The 21,571-nt window shown below is 37.7% G+C and overlaps 1 pseudogene; it reads left to right on the forward strand.

Annotated features, from left to right (window-relative positions):
- Positions 1-6,534: 6,534 nt before the first annotated feature.
- Positions 6,535-7,740, forward strand: LOC112821372 (heterogeneous nuclear ribonucleoprotein D-like pseudogene; annotated as a pseudogene).
- The last annotated feature ends 13,831 nt before the right edge of the window (positions 7,741-21,571 follow it).

Consider the following 21,571-nt stretch of genomic DNA (forward strand, 5'->3'; position numbering starts at 1 on the left):
TTCCAGCTCTGTGAAAAACATTGATGGTCTTTTGATAGGGATTGCTTTGACTGTAGAGATTGCTCTTGGTAGCATAGACATTTTAACAATATTTGTTTTTCCAATCCATGAGCATGGAACGTTTTTCCATTTCTTTGTGTCTTCCTCAATTTCTTTCATGAGTGTTCTATAGTTTTCAGAGTACAGATCCTTTACCTCTTTGGTTAGGTTTATTCCTGGGTTTATGGTTTTTGGTGCAATTGTAAATTGGATAGGCTCCTTAATTTCTCTTTCTTCTGTCTCATTGTTAGTATTTAGAAATGCAAGTGATTTATGGGCATTGATTTTACATCCTGCCACTTTACTGAATTCCTGTATGAGTTCTGGGAATTTTAGGGTGGAGTCTTTTGGGTTTTCCACGTAGAGTATCATGCTTGCATTCTTCTTTGCAAATTCGTGTCCTTTTATTTCTTTTTGTTGTCTGATTGCTGAGGCTAGACTTTAGTACTATGTTGAACAACAGTAGTGAGAATGGACATCCCTGTCCTGTTCCTGACCTTAGGGGAAAAGTTATCATTTTTTCCCCATTGGGGACGATATTTGTGGTGGGTCTTTCATATATGGTTTTTATGATATTGAGGTATGTTCCCTATATTGCTACACTGTGAACAGTTTTAATCAAGAAAGGATGCTGTTTTTTGTCAACTGTTTTTCTGCATCTATTCAGAGGATCAAATGGTCCTTGTCCTTTCTTTTATTAATGTAGTGTATCACATTGATTGATTTGCAGATGTTGAACCACCCTTGCAGCCTAAGAATAAATCCTACTTGGTCATGGTGAATAATCCTTTTAATCACTGTTGGATCTTATTGGCTAGTATCTTGGTGAAATTTTTGCATTGATGTTCATCAGGGATATTGGTTTGTAGTTCTCCTTTTTAGTGGGGTCTATGTCTGGTTTTGGAATCAATGTAATACTGGCCTCAAAGAAAGAGTTCGGAAGTTTTCCTTCCATTTCTATTTTTTTTGAAAGAGCTTCAGAAAAATAGGTATTAATTCTTTAAATGTTTGGTAGAGGGACACCTGGGTGGCTTAGTCGGTTAAGGGTCTGCCTTCAGCTCAGGTCATGATCCCAGGGTCCTGGGATCGAGCCCTTCATCGGGCTCCCTGCTCTGCAGGAAGTCTGCTTCTCCCTCTCCTCCTCACTTGTTTCCTGCTCTTGCTATCTCTCTGTCAAATAAATAAATAAAATCTTAAAAAAAATAAAAAATAAAAAAATAAATGTTTGGTAGAATTCCCTAGGAAGCCATTTGGCCCTGGACTCTTATTTGTTGGAAGATTTTTGATTCCTGCTAAAATTTCTTTGCTGGTTATGGGTCTGTTCAGGTTTTCTATTTCATCCTGTTTCAGTTTTCAAAGTTCATACATTTCTAGGAATTTATCCATTTCTTCCAAATTGTCCAATTTTTTGGCATACAATTTTTCATAATATTATCTTATAATGATTTGTGTTTCTGTGGTTTTAGTTGTGAATTCTCCTCTCCCATTTGTGATTTTATTTATTTGGGTCCTTTCTCTTTTCTTTTTGATACACCTGGCTGGGGGTTTATCAATTTCATTTTTTTTTTCAAAGTAATACCTCCTAGTTTCATTGATATGTTCTATTCTTTTGTTCTGTTTTTTTCTGTACCATTTATGTCTGCTCTATTCTTGATTATTTCCATTTCTTCTGCTGGCTTTAGGCTTCATTTGTGGATTTTTACTGTCTGCTTTAGGTGTAATGTTAGGTTACTTATTTGAGCTTTTTCTTGTTTCTTGAGGTAGGACTGTATTACTATATAACTTTCATCTTAGGAATGCTTTTGCTGTATCCCAAAGATTCGGACAATCATGTTTTCATTTTCATTAGTTTCCATGTATTTTATTAATTTCTTCTTAAATTTCCTGGTTGACCCATTTTTTCCTTAGTATGATGTCCTTTAACCTCCCTGTACTTATAGTCTTTCCAAAATTTTCCGTGGTTGATTTCATATTTTATAACGTTGTGCAGAAAAGATACATGGTATGGTTTCAATATTTTTGTATTTGTTAAGGCCTGATTTTTTACCTACTATGTGATCTTTCTGGAGAATATCCCATGTGCACTTGAAAAGAATGTGTATTTTTCTGCTTTAGAATAAAATGTTCTGAATATAGCTGTGAAGTCCATCTGGTCCAGTGTGTCATTCAAAGCCATTGTTTCCTCATTGATTTTCTGCTTATATGATATATCCAGTGATGTAAGTGGGGTATTAATGTCCCATCCTAATGGGACACCTGGGTGGCTCAGTCAGTTAAGCCTCTGCCTTCAGCTCAGGTCATGATCCCAGGGTCCTGGGATCGAGCTCCAAATCAGGATCCTTGCTCTAGGTGGAGTCTGCTTCTCCTTCTCCCTGTGCCCACCCATCTTGTGTTCTCTGTCTCTCTAAAATGAATGAATAAAATATTTTAAAAATAAAGTCCTGTACTATTATTGTATTATTATCAATGAGTTCCTTTATGTTTGTTATTAATTGTTTTCTATGTTTGGGTGCTACCAAGTCGGGTGCATTAATATTTACAATTGTTATATCTTCTTGTTGGATAATTCCCTTTATTACAATGTAGTGCCCTTCTTTGTCTCTTGTTATGTCTTTGCTTTAATATCTAGTTTGTTTGACTTAAGTATTGCTACTCCAGCTTTCTTTTGATGTCCATTTGCATGACAAATATTTCTCTATCCCCTCACTTTCAATCTGTAAGTATCCATAGGTGTAAAAAGAGTTACTTGCAGGCAGCTTATAGATGGTTCTTGTTTTTCTATCCATTCTGTTACCCTATGTCTTTTGATTGGAGCATTTAGGTCATTTACATCTAGAGTAATTACTATTTTTTAGAGATATTATTTATGTATTTATTTATTTATCTATCAGAGAGAGAGAGAGAGAGAGAAAAGTGAATAAAAGCAGGGGGAGAGGCAGAAGCAGGCTCCCCTCTGAACAGGGAGTCCGAAGCAGGGCTTAAACCCAGGACCCTGGGATCATGACCTGAGCTGAAAGGCAGATGCTTCACGGACTGAGCCACCCAGGCACCCCATCCAAAGTAATTATTGATAGATATGTATTTAATGCCATTTTATTACTTATTTTGTCATTGTTTCTGGAAATTTTCTCTGTTTCTTTCTAGTCTTCATTTTGTTTTGTTGTTGGTTTTTTGTTTTGTTTTGTTTTGTTTTTTGGTCTTTCTTTCCCACTCAAAGTGGCCCCTTTAATATTTCTTGCAGGGGGGGAGGTTAGCATACAAACTCCTTTACTTTTTGTTTGTCTGGGAAACTCATTATCTCTCCTTCTATTCTGAATGTTTACATGCTGGATAGCGTATTCTTGGCTGTGGGTTTTTACCATTCAGCAGGTTGAGTATATCATTCCACTTTCTTCTGGCTTGCCAATTTTCTGTGGAGATTTCGTCTGCTAGCTTTATGTGTTTTTCCGTGTATTTTAGGGACTACTTTTGTCTTGCTCTTTTTAGGATTTTTTTCTTTATCTCTATATTTTGCAAATTTAACAACAGCATGTCTTTGTGTTTGTCTGCTTTTGTTACTTTTAACAGGAGTTCTCTGTGCTTCCTTGATCTGGGTGTCTGTTTCCTTTCCCAGATATGGGAAGTTTTCAGCTGTGATTTCCTCAAATAAATTTTCTGCCCCCTTTTCTCTCTCCTCTTCTTCTGGGAGTCCTATGTTACCAATGTTATTACACTTGATGGAGTCACTGAGTTCATTAAGTCTACTTTTGTGATCCAAAATTTTTCTTTCCCTCTTTTCTTCAGCTTCATTATTATCTATAATTCCAACTTCTATATCACTTTGTCATTTCCCTGCTGTTCCCATCCTTGTTTTCATTACCTCCAGTCACTGTTGAGTCTCAGTTATTATAGTTTTCATTTTGGCCTGATTGGTTTTTAGCTCTTTTATCTCTGTGGTAAGGGTCTCTCTGATGTTTCTGTGCTTTTCTCAAGCCCAGCTAGAATCCTTATGATTGTGGCTTAAAATTCTGGATCAGGCATGTTATTTATCCTTGTTTCAATTTGACCCCTGGCCATGATCTTTTCTTGTTCTTTGTTTTGGGATGAATTCCTCCATCTTGGCATTTTGTCTAGGTCTCTGTCTTCTTTTCTGGTTAGGAAAGCCTGTTATGTTTCTTGCTCCTGAGAGTAATGAAGAACAGGCTTCATGAAGAACAGGTCATATAATTCCAGGGACTGGAGCTTTAAGAAGTGTCTCTATTGTGTGCTGCATGCACTCTGATGCTGTGCTATGGCTACTCTATTCCTCGGGTCAATCTTTTGCAGAGATTCTCCTTGCTGCAGTGGGGAATGTTTGGACCTTGACTAGAGTGTGGCGAGTGTGCTCTGGTCTGCTTGCTAAAATAGACCTGACTCTTTCCAATAGAATGGAAGCTTGGAAGAAATCTCTCATCAGTAGACATGGTGCATACAGGTGTTTGTGTTGGTCTTCTGTGGGAGGATCCCACTCTGCTGGTCCTTAGTCATACTCTCTTTAGAAAAGCAGTACCAACAGAGGGCAGGGTAGCAGGACTTGGTGTAAACAGGTTAGGCAGACTGTTGGAGCTGTGCTGGTTACTGAAGGTGGTTTTTGCTGAGGGGCAGGGGAGGGAAATGGCACCAGCCTGTTCTTTTGTCCCTGGATAGGAGAGTCTGTGCTTGCTCCTCTCAGAGAAGCACCACAGAGGAGCAAATAATTTCCCTTCATGCATCACAAGCATTTTTCAGATCACTGATTTCACATGCCTGTCTCTGGGTCACTTGCCTGCCTGGAGCAGCACAGCACACCTTGAGCTCTACTCTAGCCATGCTTGCTGACTTTTTAATTCCAAACTTCATGGAACTTAGTGGGGACCTGTGCTGGTCCTCTGGGATAAGGTCTTGCCATGCTGGGACTGATGCAAATTTGATCTAGATGGGCAGTTATGCCAGGTTTCAGGGGCATGGGATTTGGTGCAAGCAGGCTAAACAGGAATGCTCTGTTTAGCTGTCCTCAGCTGGTGTCTCTGTGCCTATGCTGGCTGGTGGAGGAGCAAAATGGCACTCACAGGTTCTTTTGTCCCCAGAGAGGCAGTTCCACCTCTCACAGATGTGCTCCAAAAAGTACAGTCTCTCCCCATGTCCCTAAGGTGATCCTACAGTTGTGCAGTCTGCCCCAGGGTTGTTTGCCTGCCTCTGTTACAGGAGTAATGCAGTGTCCTCAGGTCTCTATTACAGCCAAGCCTGGGGACCTCTGAAACTCCAGTCTTTAAGCCCCACTGGTTGCAAAAACTCACGAAATTCAGCCCCCCCCCTTTTCCCAGCCAATGGCTTTGAGGAAGTGTTCTCTTTTAGTGTATTCCTGTGAGAGTCACTCTCTCTTGCCCTTCTGTGTTACCAAGGGCTCCATCCCCTCCACAGCACCCACCAACTGGTCCTCCCCAAACCATGTCTCTGTGCTTCCTACCTTCCTCGATGTGGCCTCTTCTCTCCTAGTTTTGCAGTTTGTTCTATCAGTCTACAGGTTCATTTCTTGAGTATTCAGAATGATTTGATAGTTATGTAGCTATGTTGGAGAGATGAGGCAAGCCTAGAGTCTGCCTTCTATGTTGCCATTTCCCAGAACATTCCATCCAAAAACAGCAGAATACACATTATTTTCAAGTGTAAATGAAAACCATTCAACACAATCAAGTGAGATTTATTTCGGGGTTGCCAGGGTGGTACCATATTCACAAATCTATCAACATGATACACCACATTAACGAAAGAAAGGATAAGAACCATATGAACCTCTCAGTAGATGAAGGAAAAGCATTTGACAAACTACAGTAACCATTCTTTATAAAAACCCTCAACAAAGTAGGGATATAGGAAACATACCTCAACATAATAAAGGCCATATATGTAAAACTCACAGCTAATATCATACTCAATGAGGAAAACTAAGAGATTTTAGTCTATGATCAGGAACAAGAGAGAGACATCTACTCTCACCGGTTATTTAACATAGTACTGGATGTCCTAGCCACAGTAACCAGACAACAAAAAAGTAAAAGACATTCAAATCAACAAGGAAAAAGTACAACATTCACTATTTGCAAATAGTATGATATTCTATGCAGACAAATGGAAATGGTCTACCAAAAATTGCTAGAACTGATACACGAATTCAGTAAACTTGCAGGTTACAAAAAACAACACACAGAAATCTCCTGCAGGGTGCCTGGGTGGCTCAGTTGGTTAAGCGACTGCCTTCAGCTCAGGTCCTGATCCTGGAGTCCCAGGATCAAGTCCCACATCGGGCTCCCTGCTCAGCGGGAAGTCTGCTTCTCCCTCTCACCTTCCTCCCTCTCATGCTCTCTCTCTACCATTCTCTCTCTCTCAATAAATAAATAAAAATCTTTAAAAAAAAGAAATCTCCTGGCCATTTTAAATCCAGCTCCATACAACGCTCTGCTGCCGCTGCTGCCGCGACCCAGACTGCGCACCAGCACCCCACGGCCGACAACTCCGCCACCATGGAGGACATGAATGAGTACAGCAACATAGAGGAATTCGCAGAGGGATCCAAGATCAACACGAGCAAGAATCAGCAGGATGACAGTAAAATGTTTATTGGAGGCTTGAGCTGGGATACAAGCAAGAAAGATCTGACTGAATATTTGTCTCGATTTGGGGAAGTTGTAGACTGTACAATAAAAACAGATCCAGTGACTGGAAGATCAAGAGGAATTGGATTTGTGCTTTTCAAAGATGCTGCTAGTGTTGATAAGGTTTTGGAACTGAAAGAACACAAATTGCATGGCAAATTGATAGACCCCAAAAGGGCCAAAGCTTTAAAAGGGAAAGAACCACCCAAAAAGGTTTTTGTGGGTGGATTGAGCCCAGATACTTCTGAAGAACAAATTAAAAAATATTTTGGAGCCTTTGGAGAGATTGAAAATATTGAACTTCCCATGGATACAAAAACAAATGAAAGAAGAGGATTTTGTTTTATTACATATACAGACGAAGAGCCAGTAAAGAAATTGTTAGAAAGCAGATATCATCAAACTGGTTCTGGGAAGTGTGAAATCAAAGTTGCACAACCCAAAGAGGTATACAGGCAGCAACAGCAACAACAAAAAGGAGGAAGAGGTGCTGCAGCTGGTGGACGAGGTGGTACTAGGGGTCATGGACGAGGTCGGGGCCAAAACTGGAACCAAGGATTTAATAATTATTATGATCAAGGATATGGAAATTACAATAGTGCCTATGGTGGTGATCAAAACTATAGTGGCTATGGCGGCTATGATTATACTGGGTATAACTATGGGAACTATGGATATGGACAGGGATATGCAGACTACAATGGGCAACAGAGCACTTACGGCAAGGCGTCTCGAGGGGGTGGCAATCACCAAAACAATTACCAGCCATACTAAAGGAGGATGTTGGAGAAAACAGGAGGAGATTGCTAAAGTTAACCCATCTTGCAGGACGACATTGAAGTTTGGTCTTCTGTTGATCTAAGATGATTATTTTGTAAAAGACTTTTTAGTGTACAAGACACAACTGTCCAACTGTATATAGCCGCCAATTAGTTTTCTTTGTTTTTACTTTGTCTTTTGCTATCTGTGTTATGACTCGATGTGGATTTGTGTTTATACAAATTTTATTTGTATGATTCCATGTTAAACCTCAAATAAATGCTTCCTTATGTGAAAAAAAAAAGAAATCTCCTGCATTTCTATATACCAATAATGAAGCAGCATAAAAAGTAGTTAAGGAATCAATATCATTTACAATTTCACCAAAAACCATAAGATACCTAGGAATAAATCTAACCACAGAAGTGAAAGACCTCTAATATGAAAACTATAAAACACTGATGAAAGAAACTGAAGAGGACACAAAGAAATGGAAAGACATCCCATGCTCATAGATCAGAAGAATAATTTTAAATTTTCAATACTATCCAAAGCAATCTACATATTTAATGCAATCCTTATCAAAATACCAACAGCATTTTTTACAGAGGTAGTCCTAAAATAATATAAATTTTATTGTAATATTCTTAAAATTTGAATGAAACCACAAGAGACCCCAAATAGCCAAAGCAACCTTGGAAAAGCAAAGCATAGCTGGATGCATCAAAATTCTAGACTTCAAGTTACATTGCAATTCTGTAGTGATCAAGACAGTATGATACTGGTACAAAAATAGTGACATAGATCAATAGAACAGAAAGGAAAACCCAGAAATAAACCCACATCTGTATTTTCAATTCATTACTAACAAAGCAGGAAAGAATATCTAATGGAAAAAAGACAGTCTCTTCAAAAAATGGTGTTGAGAAAATTGAATAGCAACATGAAAAAGAATGAAATTAGACCACTTTCTTACACCATACACAAAAATAAATTCAAAATGGATGAAAGACATAAATGTGAGATAGGAAACCATTAAAATTATAAAGGACCACACAGGCAGTAAACTCTTTGACATTGGCCCTTGCAACTTCCTCTTAAATATGTCTCCTGAGGTAAGGGAATCAAAAGCAAAAATAAACTATTGGGACTTCATCAAAACGAAAAGCTTCTACACAGTGAAGGAAACAATCAGCAAAACTAAAAGGCAACCTTCTGAATGGGAGATGCTTGCAAATGACATATATGATAAAGGGTTAGTATTCAAAATGTATAAAGAACTTATAAATTCAACACCTAAAAATCAAATAGTACAATTACAGAAATGGGTAGAATATATTAATAGACATTTTTCAAAGAAGACATGCAGATGGCTAACAGATACATGAAATGATGCTCACCATCACTGATCATCAGGGAAATACAAATTAAAACTACAATGAGGTATCACCTCACACCTGTCTAAATGGCTAAAATCAATAATACATGAAACAACAGGTGTTGGTAAGGATGTGGAAGAATGGAAACCCTCTTACACTGTTGATGGGAATGCAAACTGGTACAGCCATTGTGGGAAACAATATGGAGTTTCCACAAAAAGTAAAAAATGGAACTCCCTTATGATCCAGCAATTCCACTACTAAGTATTTACCAAAGAATACAAAAAAAACTAATTTGAAGGGATACATGTACCCCTGATGTTTATTGTCGCATTAACAACAATAGCCAAATTATGGAAAGATCCCAAGTATCCATTGACTGATGAATGGAGAAATAAGATGCAGCATATATATATATATAATATATATATATATATATATATATATATATATGATGGAACTAGAGATTATTATGCTAATGAAATAAGTCAGTCAGAGAAGGACATATACCATATGACTTGGCTCATATGTGGAATTTAAGAACAAAACAAACGAGTGTAGGGAAAAAAATGAGAGAGGCAAACCAAGAAAGAGATTCATAACTATAGAGAACAAACTGATCATTACCAGAGGGGAGGTATGTGGGGGGATGGGTTAAATAGGTGATGGGGATTAGTGAGTGCATTTTTTGTGATGAGCACAGTATATTGTAAGTGTTGAATCACTAAATTGTACACCTGAAACTAATATTACACTGTATGTTAACTAAGTAGAATTTAAATAAAAACATTAAAAAAACAAAATTATGTTTTCAAATATTTTTAATATACATTTTACAATAGAGTAAAAAATATCAGTCATGTGATTCACAAAATAAAAATATATAAAATATGACACCATAAACATAAAATGTGGGGGGAAGTCAATAAAATTTATTGCTCTTAGAGTTGGTTCAAACTTAAGCAACAGTCAACCTAACTTTAGACTTAAATATGCATAGCATATTATATATAAATGCTATGGTAACCACAAATTGAAAACATATAAGAGATATACAAACAAAATAAACTGAAAAGAATCCAAGCATATCAATAAAAAATGCCATCTAACCACAAGGGAAGAGACTAATAGAAGAAAGGAGCAATGTAGAAGTGTGAAAACTGTAAATGAAGTAACAAAATAGCAATAAGTACATACCTATCAATAATTACTTTGTATTTAAATGGACTAAATGCTCCAATTAAAAGACATAGGGTAACTGGATGGGTAAAAATGCAAAACACACCTATATGCTTCCTGAAATAGACTCATTTCAGAAATAAAGACAATGCAGATTAAAAGTAAAGCAATAGAAAAACATTTATCATTCAAATGGAAATAAAAAGATAGTTGAGGTAGCAATATTTATATGAAAAAAATAGACTTTGAGAAAAAGACTGTAATAAGAAACAAAGAAGAATACTACATAATCTTAGAGGAAACAATCCAACAAGAATATATAACAATGGTAAATATTTTTGCACCCAACACTGGAGCACCCAAATATATAAAGCAATTATTGACAAACATGAAGAAACTAATCAAGAGTAATACAATAGGGACACCTGGATGGCTCAGTCAGTTAAGCCTCTGCATTTTGGCTCAGGTCATGAGCCCAGGGTCCTGGGATTGAGTCCCTCATTGGGCTCCTTGCTCAGTGAGGAGTCTGCTTCTCCCCCTGCCTGCCATTCCTCCTGCCCGTGCTCTCTCTCGATCTCTCACTCTCTGACAAATAAATAAATAAAAATCTGAAAAAAAATGGGTAATACAATAATTGTAGACTTTAACACCCACACATACATCAAGGGATAAATCATCCAGTCAGAAAATCAACAAATAAACTGGATTTTAATGACACATTGGACCAGATAGATTTAACAGATATATTCAGAACATCCCATCTTAAAACAGCAGCATACACATTCTTTCCATGTGTTCACAGAATAGTCTCCAGAATAGATCACATGCTAGGCCACAAAGCTGTCTCAACAAATTAAACAATATTGAAGTTTTATGATGCAGATATTCTGGCCCCAACAGTATGAAAATAGAAATCAGTCACAAGAAAAAAAAAAATCTGGAAAGACCACAATATATGGAGATTAAATAAAATGTTACTAAACAATGTATTGCTCAGCCAGGAAATTAAAGATAAAATTAAAAATAAATGCATAGAGACAAATGAAAATGAAAACACAGCAGTCCTAAGTCTTGGGATGTAGCAAAAGCTATTATAAAAGGGGAGATTATAGCAATACAGGCCTACATCAAAAATCAAAAAAAAATCTCAAATAAATATCCTAACCTTATATCTAAAGGAGGTAGAAAAAAAAGAACAAAGTCCAAATGAAGTAGAAAAAGAAATAATAAAGATAACAGCAGAAAGAAATGAAAAAGACAAAAAAACTATAAAAGAGATAAATGAAACCAGGAACTGTTTTTTTTTTTAAAAGACAAACTTTGCACAGTCATCAAAAACAAATACGAGAAAAAGGACTCAAATAAATAAAATAAGAAATAAAAGAGAAGAAATAGCAACCAACATCACAGAAATACAGAGGATTATAAGACAATATTATGAAAAATTATATGTCAACAAACTGGACAACCTATAAAAATGGATAAATTCTTAGAAACATCTAAACTACCAAAAGTGAGGCAAGAAGAAATAAAAAAAGTTGAACAGACCAATTACTAGCAATGGAATTGTATCAGTAATCAAAACATCCAACAAACAAAAGCCCAGGACAGGATGGTCTCACAGCAGAATGCTACCAAACATTTAGGGGGCGGAGCAAGATGGCAGAGGAGTAGGAGACCTGGATTTCGCCTGGTCTCAGGAATTCAGCTGGATAGGGATCAAACCATTCTGAACACCTACGAACGCAACAGGAGATCGAAGAGAAGAATAGCAACAACTCTCTGAACAGAAAAGGGACCACTTACTGGAAGGTAGGATGTGCGGAGAAGTGAGTCCGAGGCGATAGTTGGGAGGATAGACGGCGGGGGAGGGGGCCTCCGACTGCCGCTTCTGGCAAGTGATAGAGCCGCGGAGCACAAAATCAGAACTTTTAGAAGTCAGCTTCACTGAGGGACGTCGCTCCAGTGGCTAAGATGGGGGTGGAACCCTCGCGGGACAGTGTGGTCTCAGGACTCTCGGGTCACAGAAAGACCAGGGGTGCCTGAGTGCGGCAGAGCTCCCAGGTATCGGAGCAGGGAAGCCGGCTGCAGAGACGGAGCCGAGGCCGGACTCTCAGCTCGGGGTGGCCATAAACTGTGATCCACGGCCCAGTCAGGCCACTGCTCCTCCAGCAGGGACCCAACAAGCAGCAGACCTGGGGAGACTCCCCTTCCTCCCCCAGGAGGAGCGGTGCAAGAGCGCACCGCAGGGATCTGCTGGGTTTGGAGACTCCACATGGGGTGGGGTGCCAGAGATAGAAACACTCGGTCACAGGCCGGGTGAACACTGAGTGCGACCGGAGACCGGGGAGACGGGAGTGACTGCTTTTCTCTGGGAGTGCACTGAGGAGCGGGGACCCGAGATCTCACCTCCTCTGGGTGGAGATTGGGAGGGCACCATTTCCACTCTGGTCCTCCAAAGCTGTACCGAGAACTTGCAGGGAACAAAGCTCCTGAGAGCAAACCCGAGCAGATTGCTTAGCCCGGACTGACAAGGGCGGGGCAATTCCGCCTCTGGCAAAGACATTTGGGAACCACGGCAACAGGCCCCTCCCCCAGAAGATCAGCACGAACAGCCAGCAAGCCAAGACCAAGTTTACCGGTCAAGGAGAAAGGGAGAACTCCAGCGCTAGGGGAATACTGCACATAGAATTCATTAGTTTTTCAAAGTTAATTTTTTAACTGTTTTTTTTAAATTTTTCTTTTTCCCTTTTTCAACCAACATCTTATCAATTCCTTTTTAAAAAAAGAAAACATTTTTTATTTTTTATTTTTAGAGTCATATTTTATCCCTTCATAGTAGTTACCCTTATTTTTTGCATATATATATAAGTTGTTCTCTCTTTAAAATTTTGAGATACAGTTTCTTCTAACAGATCAAAATATACCCTAAATCACTAGTGTATGGCTTTGTTCTAGTCTCCTGCTTGATCACATTCTCTCCCTTTTTTTCTTTTTTTTTAAATCTTCCTCTTTCTTTTTTCAAACAACTTCTTATCAATTCCTTTTATAAAATCGTTTATAATTTTCATCTTTACAATCATCTCCCATCCCTTCATTGTATCAACCCTTAATTTGTACATATACAGGTCTTTCTTCCTTTAAAATTTTAGGAGGCACTTTCTGCTAACAGACCAAAATTCACCCAAAATTTAGTGTGTGGCACTGATCTATGCACTAGCCTGATCATATTTGATCATATTCTGTTTTTTTTTTTGTTTCATTCTGTTTTTGTTTGTTTTTATCTTTTTCTTTTTTTCTCTTTCTTTTTTCTTTCTTTCCCTTTCTTTTCCCCTAGTATCAGGTCTTTTCTGATTTGTATAGAGTATATTTCCTGGGGACGTTGTTAACCTGTTAGCATTTTGTTCTCTAATTCATCTGTTCTCCTCTGCACAAAATGACAAGACGAAAAAAATAACCTCAGCAAAAAGAACAAGTGGTAGTACCATCTGACAGGGACCTACTCAATACGTACATTAGTACAATGTCGGATCTAGAGTTCAGAATCATGACTTTAAAGATACTAGCTGGGCAGGAAAAAAGCATGGAAGTTATTAGAGAAGCCCTTTCTGGAGAAATAAAAGAACTAAAATTTAACCAATTTGAAATCAAAAAGAATATTAATGAGGTGCAATATGAATGGGGGCACTAACTGCTATGATAAATGAGGCAGAAGAGAGAATCAGTGATATAGAAGACCAAATGATGGAAAATAAAGAGGCTGGGAAAAAGAGAGATAAACTACAGGATCATGAGGGCAGAATTCGAGAGATAAGCGATACGATAAGATGAAACAATATTAGAATAATTGGGATCCCAGAAGAAGAAGAAAGAGAGAGAGGGGCAGAAGGTATATTGGAGCAAATAATAGCAGAGAACTTCCCTAATGTGAGGAAGGAAACAGTCATCAAAATCCAGGAGGCACAGAGAACCCCTCTCAAAATCAATAATAATAGGTCAACACCCCGACATCTAATAGTAAAACTTATGAGTCTCAGAGACAAAGAGAAAATCCTGAAAGCAGCTCGGGAGGAGAGATATGTAACCTATAATGATAGAAACATTAGATTGGGAACAGACCTATCCACAGAGACCTGGCAGGCCAGAAAGGACTGGCATGATATCTTCAGAGCACTAAATGAGAAAAATATGCGGCCAAGAATACTATATCCAGATGGGCTGTCATTGAAAATAGAAGGAAAGATAAAAAGCTTCCAGGACAAACAAAAACTAAAGGAATTTGCAAACACGAAATCAGCCCTACAAGAAATATTGAAAGGGGTCCTCTAAGCAAAGAGAGAACCTAAAAGCAGCAAAGAGCAGAAACGAACACAGACAATATACAGTAACAGTCACCTTACAGGCAATACAATGGCACTAAATTCATACCTTTCAATAGTTACCCTGAATGTAAATGGGCTAAATGCCCCAATCAAAAGACACAGGCTATCAGATTGGATTAAAAAACAAGACCCATTAATATGCTGTCTGCAAGAGACTCATTTTAGACCCAAAAACACCCCCAATTGAAAGTGAGGGGGTGGAAAATAATTTACCATGCTAATGGACACCAAAAGAAAGCTGGGGTGGCAATCCTTATATCAGACAAATTAGATTTTAAAACAAAGACTGTAATAAGAAATGAAGAAGGACATTATATCCTACTTAAAGGGTCTATCAAACAAGAAGATCTAACAATTGTAAATATCCATGCCCCTAACATGGGAGCAGTCAATTATATAAGGCAATTAATAAAAAAAGCAAAGAAACACATCAACAACAATACAATAATAGTGGGGGACTTTTTAACCCCCTCACTGAAATGGACAGATAATCTAAGCAAAAAATCAACTAGGAAATAAAGACTTTAAATGAAACACTGGACCAAATGGACTTCACAGACATATTCAGAACATTCCATCCCAAAACAACAATACACATTCTTCTCTAGTGCCCATGGAACATCCTCCAGAATTGATCACATTCTAGGTCACAAATCAGGTCTCAACTGGTACCAAAAGATTGGGATCATTCCCTGCATATTTTCAGACCACAATGCTTTGAAACTAGAACTCAATCACAAGAGGAAAGTTGGAAAGAACTCAAATACATGGAGGCTAAAGAGCATCCTACTAAAGAATGAATGGGTCAACCAGGAAATTAAAGAAGAATTAAAAAAATACATGGAAACCAAGGAAAATGAAAACACAGCTGTTCAAAATCTTTGGGATACAGCAAAGGCAGTCCTGAGAAGAAAGTATATAGCAATACAAGCCTTTCTCAAGAAACAAGAAAGTTCTCAAATACACAATCTAACTCTACACCTAAAGGAGCTAGAATAAAAACAGCCAATAAAGCCTAAACCCAGCAGGAGAAGAGAAATAATATAGATCAGAGCAGAAATCAATGAACTAGAAACCAAAAGAACAGTAGAACAGATCAACGAAACTAGGAGCTGGTTCTTTGAAAGAATTAACAAGATTGATAAACCCCTGACCAGACTTATCTAAAAGAAAAGACAAATGACCCAAATCAACAAAATCATGAATGAAAGAGGAGAGATCACAAGCAATTATAAGAAATACAAGCAATTATAAGAACTTATTATGAGCAACTCTATGTCAGGAAATTAGATAACCTGGAAGAAATGGGTGCATTCCTAGAGATGTATCAACTACCAAAATTGAACCAGGAAGAAATAGAAAACCTGAACAGACTTATAACCACTAAGGAAATTGAAGCAGTCATCAAAAATCTCCCAACAAACAAAAGCCCAGGGCCAGATGGCTTCCCAGGGGAATTCTACCCAACATTTAAAGAAGAATTAATACCTATACTCCTGAAAGTGTTCCAAAAAATAGAAATGGAAGGAAAACTTCCAAACTCGTTTTATGAGACCACCATTACCTGATCCCAAAACCAGACAAAGACCCCATCAAAAATGAGAATTACAGACCAATATCCTTGATGAACATGGATGCAAAAATCCTCACCAAAATACTGGCCAATAGGATCCAACAGTACATAAAAAGGATTATTCACCATGACCAAGTGGGATTTATCCCGGGGCTGCAAGGTTGGTTCAACATCCGCAAATCAATCAGCGTGATACAATACATTAACAAAAGAAAGAACAAGAATCATATAATCCTCTCAATAGTTGCAGAAAGAGCATTTGACGAAGTACAGCATCCTTTCTTGATAAAAACTCTTCAGAGTATAGGAATAGAGGGTACATACCTCAATATCATAAAAGCCATCTATGAAAAACCTACAGCAAATATCATTCTCAATGGGGAAAGCCTGAGAGCCTTTCCCCTAAGGTCAGGAACGTGGCAGGGATGTCCACTCTCACCACTGCTATTCAACATATTATTAGAAGTCCTAGACACAGCAATCACTCAACAAAAAGAAATAAAAGGCATCCAAATCAGCAAAGAGGAAGTCAAATTCTCCCTCTTTCCAGATGATATGATACTGTATGTGGAAAACACAAAAGACTCCACCCCGAAACTGCTAGAACTCACACAGGGATTCAGTAAAGTGGCAGGATATAAAATCAATGCACAGAAATCAGTGGCATTCCTATACACCAACAACAAGACAGAAGAGAGACAATTCAAGTAGTCGATCCCATTTACAATTACACCCAAAACCATAAGATACCTAGGAATAAATTTAACCAAAGAAGCAAAGGATCTGTACTCAGAAAACTATAAAATACTCATGAAAGAAATGGAGGAAGACACAAAGAAATGGAAAAATATTCCATGCTCATGGATTAGAAGGACAAACATTGTGAAGATGTCAATACTACCTAGAGCAATCTCCACGTTCAATGCAATCCCCATCAAAATACCATCCACTTTTTTCAAAGAAATGGAACAAAGAATCCTACAATTTGTATGGAACCAGAAGAGACCCCGAATAGCCAGAGGAATATTGAAAAAGAAAATCAAAGATGGCGGCATCCCAATTCCGGACTTCCAGCTCTATTACAAAGCTGTCATCATCAAGACAGTATGGTACTGGCACAAAAACAGACACATCGATCAATGGAACAGAATCGAGAGCCCAGAAATGGACCCTCAACTCTATGGTCAACTCATCTTTGACAAAGTAGGAAAGAATGTCCAATGGAAAAAAGATAGTCTCTTCAACAGATGGTGTTGGGCAAATTGGAGAGCCACATGCAGAAGAATGAATCTGGACCATTTCCTCACACCACACACAAAAATAGACTCCAAATGGTTGAAAGACCGAAACGTGAGACAGGAGTCCATCAAAATCCTAAAGGAGAACACAGGTAGCAACCTCTTCGACCTCAGCCGCAGCAACTTCTTCCTAGAAACATCGCCAAAGGCAAGGGAAGCAAGAGCAAAAACGAACTATTGGGATTTCATCAAGATAAAAAGCTTTGCACAGCAAAAGAAACAGTCCACAAAACCAAAAGACAACCGACAGAATGGGAGAAAATATTTGCCAATGACATATCAGATAAAGGGCTAGTATCCAAAATCTATAAAGAACTTATCAAACTCAACACCCAAAGAACAAATAATCCAATGAAGAAATGGGCAGAAGACATGAACAGACATTTTTCCAAAGAAGACATCCAAATGGCCAACAGACACATGAAAAAGTGCTCACCATCGCTCGGCATCAGGGAAATCCAAATCAAAACCTCAATGAGATACCACCTCACACCAGTCAGAATGGCTAAAATTAACAAGTCAGGAAACAACAGATGTTGGCGGGGATGCAGAGAAATGGGAACCCTCCTACATTGTTGGTGGGAATGCAAGCTGGAGCAACCACTCTGGAAAACAGTATGGAGGTTCCTCAAAGAGTTGAAAATAGAGCTACCATACGATCCAGCAATTGCACTACTGGGTATTTACCCCAAATATACAAATGTAGGGACCCGAAAGGGTATGTATCCCCCAATGTTTATAGCAGCAATGTCCACAATAGCCAAACTGTGGAAAGAGCCAAGATGTCCATCAAGAGATGAATGGGTAAAGAAGAAGTGGTATATATACACAATGGAATATTATGCAGCCATAAAAAGGAGTGAGATCTTGCCATTTGCAATGACGTGGATGGAACTGGAGGGTGTTATGCTGAGTGAAATAAGGCAATCAGAGAAAGACATGTATCATATGAACTCACTGATATGAGGAATTCTTAATCTCAGGAAACAAACTGAGGGTTGTTGGAGTGGTGGGTGGTGGGAGGGATGGGGTGGCTGGGTGATAGACATTGAGGAGGGTATGTGCTATGGTGAGCGCTTTGAATTGTGCAGGACTGTTGAATCACAGATCTGTACTTCTGAAACAAATAATGCAATATATGTTAAGAAAAAAAAGAAGGAGAAGATAGCAGGAGGGGAAGAATGAAGTGTAGTAAATCGGAAGGGGAGATGGACCATGAGAGACAATGGACTCTGAAAAACAAACTGAGGGTTCTAGAGGGGAGGAGGTTGGGGGGATGGTTAGCCTGGTGATGGGTATTAAAGAGGGCACATTCTGCGTGGAGCACTGGGTGTTATGCACAATGAATCATGGAACACTACATCAAAAACTAATGATGTAATGTATGGTGATTAACATAACAATAAAAAATTTAAAAAAATGAATTCTACCGAACATTTAATGAAGAGTTAATACCTATTTTCAAACTATTCCAAAAAAAGAAGAGAAAAGGAAAATTTCCAAATTCATTTTATGAAGCCAGCATTATTCTGAAACTAAAACCCAATAATGACACCACAAAAAAACAAAAGAGAACTATAGGCTAATTTCCCTCATGAACATAGATGCAAAAGTCCTCAAGAAAATATTAGCAAAAATCCAACAATACATTAACAAAACAATTTACCATGATCAAGTGGGAGTTATTCCTGTGATGCAAAGGTGCTCCAATATTCACTAATCAAACAACATGACACATCACACAAAGAGGAAGGATAAAAAACATACAATTATCTCAAAGGATGCAAAAAAATGCATTTGATGAAATAGAACATTCATTCACAGTATAAACTTTCAACAGAGTAGAGTTAGAGGGAACATACCTCAAAATAATAAATGCCATATATGAAAAACACACAACAAACATCATACTCAATGGGGAAAAACTGAGAGCTCTCCCCTTAAGTTCTGGAACAAGACAAGGATGTACACTCTCACCATTTTTATTCAACATAGTACTGGAAGTCCTAGACACAGCAATCAGACAAGAAAAAGGAATAAAGACATTCAAATTGGTAAGGATGAAGTAAAATTTTCACTATTTGCAGATGACTTCATACTACACATAGACAACACTAAAGACCACCAAAAATACTACTAGAACTGATAAATGAGTTCAGTAAAGTTGCAAAATACAGAAACGAATGTAAAGAAATCTGTTGCATTTCTATACACTAATAATGAACCAGCAGAAAGAAAAAAAGAATCAGTCCCATTTACAATTGTACCAGAAAGAATAAAATATGTAGGAATACACATAGGCAAGAAAGTGAAAGAGCTATAACCCCAAAACTATAAAACATTGTTGAAAGTAATTGAAGAGGGCAAAAATAAATGAAAAGATATTCTATGGTCCTGGATTGTACATATATCCATACTGCCCAAAGCAATCTATAGATTTAATGAAATCTTTATTAAATTTCCAACATTTTTCACAGAAGTAGAACAAAAATTCCTAATATTTGTATGGAACCACAAAAGACTCTGAATAGACAAAGCAATCTTCAAAAATAACAAAACTGGAAGTATCAGAATCTTAGATTTCAAAATATACTACAAAGCTATCATAATCAGAACAGTATGGTATTGGAACAAAAATGGACACATAGATTAATGGAACAGAACAGAGAGTCCAGAAATTAACTTATGCTAACAGCCTCAATTAATCTAGTAGAAAGCAGGAATGAATATACAATGGAAAAAAGACAGTCTCTTCAACAAACGATGTTAGGAAAACTGGTCAGCTACATGCAAAAAAAATGAAACTGGGCCACTTTCTTATACCATATACAAAAATAAACTCAAAGTCGATTAAAGACATAAATGTGAGATTGAAGCCATAAAACTCCTAGAAGAAAACATAGGCAGTCAGTCATCTCTTTACATCAGTCATGGAAACATTCTTTTAGGTATACATCTCCTTTGGCAAGGGAAACAAAAGCAAAATTAAACTCCTAGGACTATATCAAAATTAAAAAAAAAACTTTTGCATAGCAAAGGATTTCATCCGCAAAACAAAAAGACAACCCACCAAATGGAAAAAGATATTTACAAATGATATATTCAGTAAGGGGTTGGTATCCAAAATATACAAAGAACTTACATAACTAAACACCAAAAACTAAATAATCCAATTTAAAAATGAGCAGGGGCTGTGTATAGACATTTTTCCAAAGACAACATACAGACGACCAAGAGACACATGAAAAGATGCTCAACATCAGTCATCATCAGGGAAATGCAAATCCAAACCACAAAGAGATATGACCTCACAGGTATCAGAATGTTTAAAATTAAAAACACAAAAAACGATAAGTTTTGACAAGGATGTGGAGAAAAGGAACTCTTGTGCACAGTTGGTATGAATGCGAGTTGGTCCAGTCACTGTTGAAAATGGTATGGAGGGGGAAGAGCAAGATGGCAGAGAAGTAGGAGACTTAAATTTCGATTGGTCCCAGGAATTCTGCTAGATAGGGATCAAAACATTCTGGACACCTACGAACTCAACAGGAGATTGAAGAAAAGAATAGCAGCAACTCTCTGAACATAAAAGCGACCACTCTCTGGAAGGTGTCTTCTGATTTGTTTACTGTATATTTTTCTGCGGTCGTTCTTACCCTCTTAGCATTTTGTTCTCTCATTCATCTATTCTCCTCTGGACAAAATGACAAGATGGAAAAACTCACCTCAAAAAAAAGAACAAAAGGTAATACCAACTGCCAGGGACCTAATCAATACCGACATTAGTAAGATGTAGGAAATAGAGTTCAGAATGACGACTTTAAAGATACTAGCTGGGCTTGAAAAAAGCATGGAAATTATTAGAGAAAAACTTTCTGGAGAAATAAAAGAACTAAAATCTAACCAAGTCAAAATCAAAAAGCTTATTAATGAGGTGTAATCAAAATGGAGGCTCTAACTGCTAGATTAAATGATGCAGAAGAGAGAATAAGTGATATAGAAGACCAAATGATAGAGAATAAAGAAGCTGAGAAAAAGAGATAACTACTGGAACACGAGGGCAGAATTCGAGAGATAAGTGATACCATAAGACAAAACAATATTAGAATAATTGAGATCCCAGAAGAAGAAGAGAGAGAGGGGCAGAAGGTATATTGGAGCAAATAATAGCAGAGAACTTCCCTAATTTGGGGAACAAAAGAGGCATCAAAACCCAGGAGGCACAGAGAACACCCCCTCAAAATCAACAAAAATAGGTCAACACCCTGACAAATAATAGTAAAGCTTACAAGTCTCATAAACAAAGAGAAAA

This window comes from Callorhinus ursinus, unplaced genomic scaffold (assembly GCF_003265705.2).
Source record: "Callorhinus ursinus isolate GAN/ISIS: 27379988/994484 unplaced genomic scaffold, GSC_fseal_2.0 scaffold67, whole genome shotgun sequence".
Classification (NCBI taxonomy): domain Eukaryota; kingdom Metazoa; phylum Chordata; class Mammalia; order Carnivora; family Otariidae; genus Callorhinus; species Callorhinus ursinus.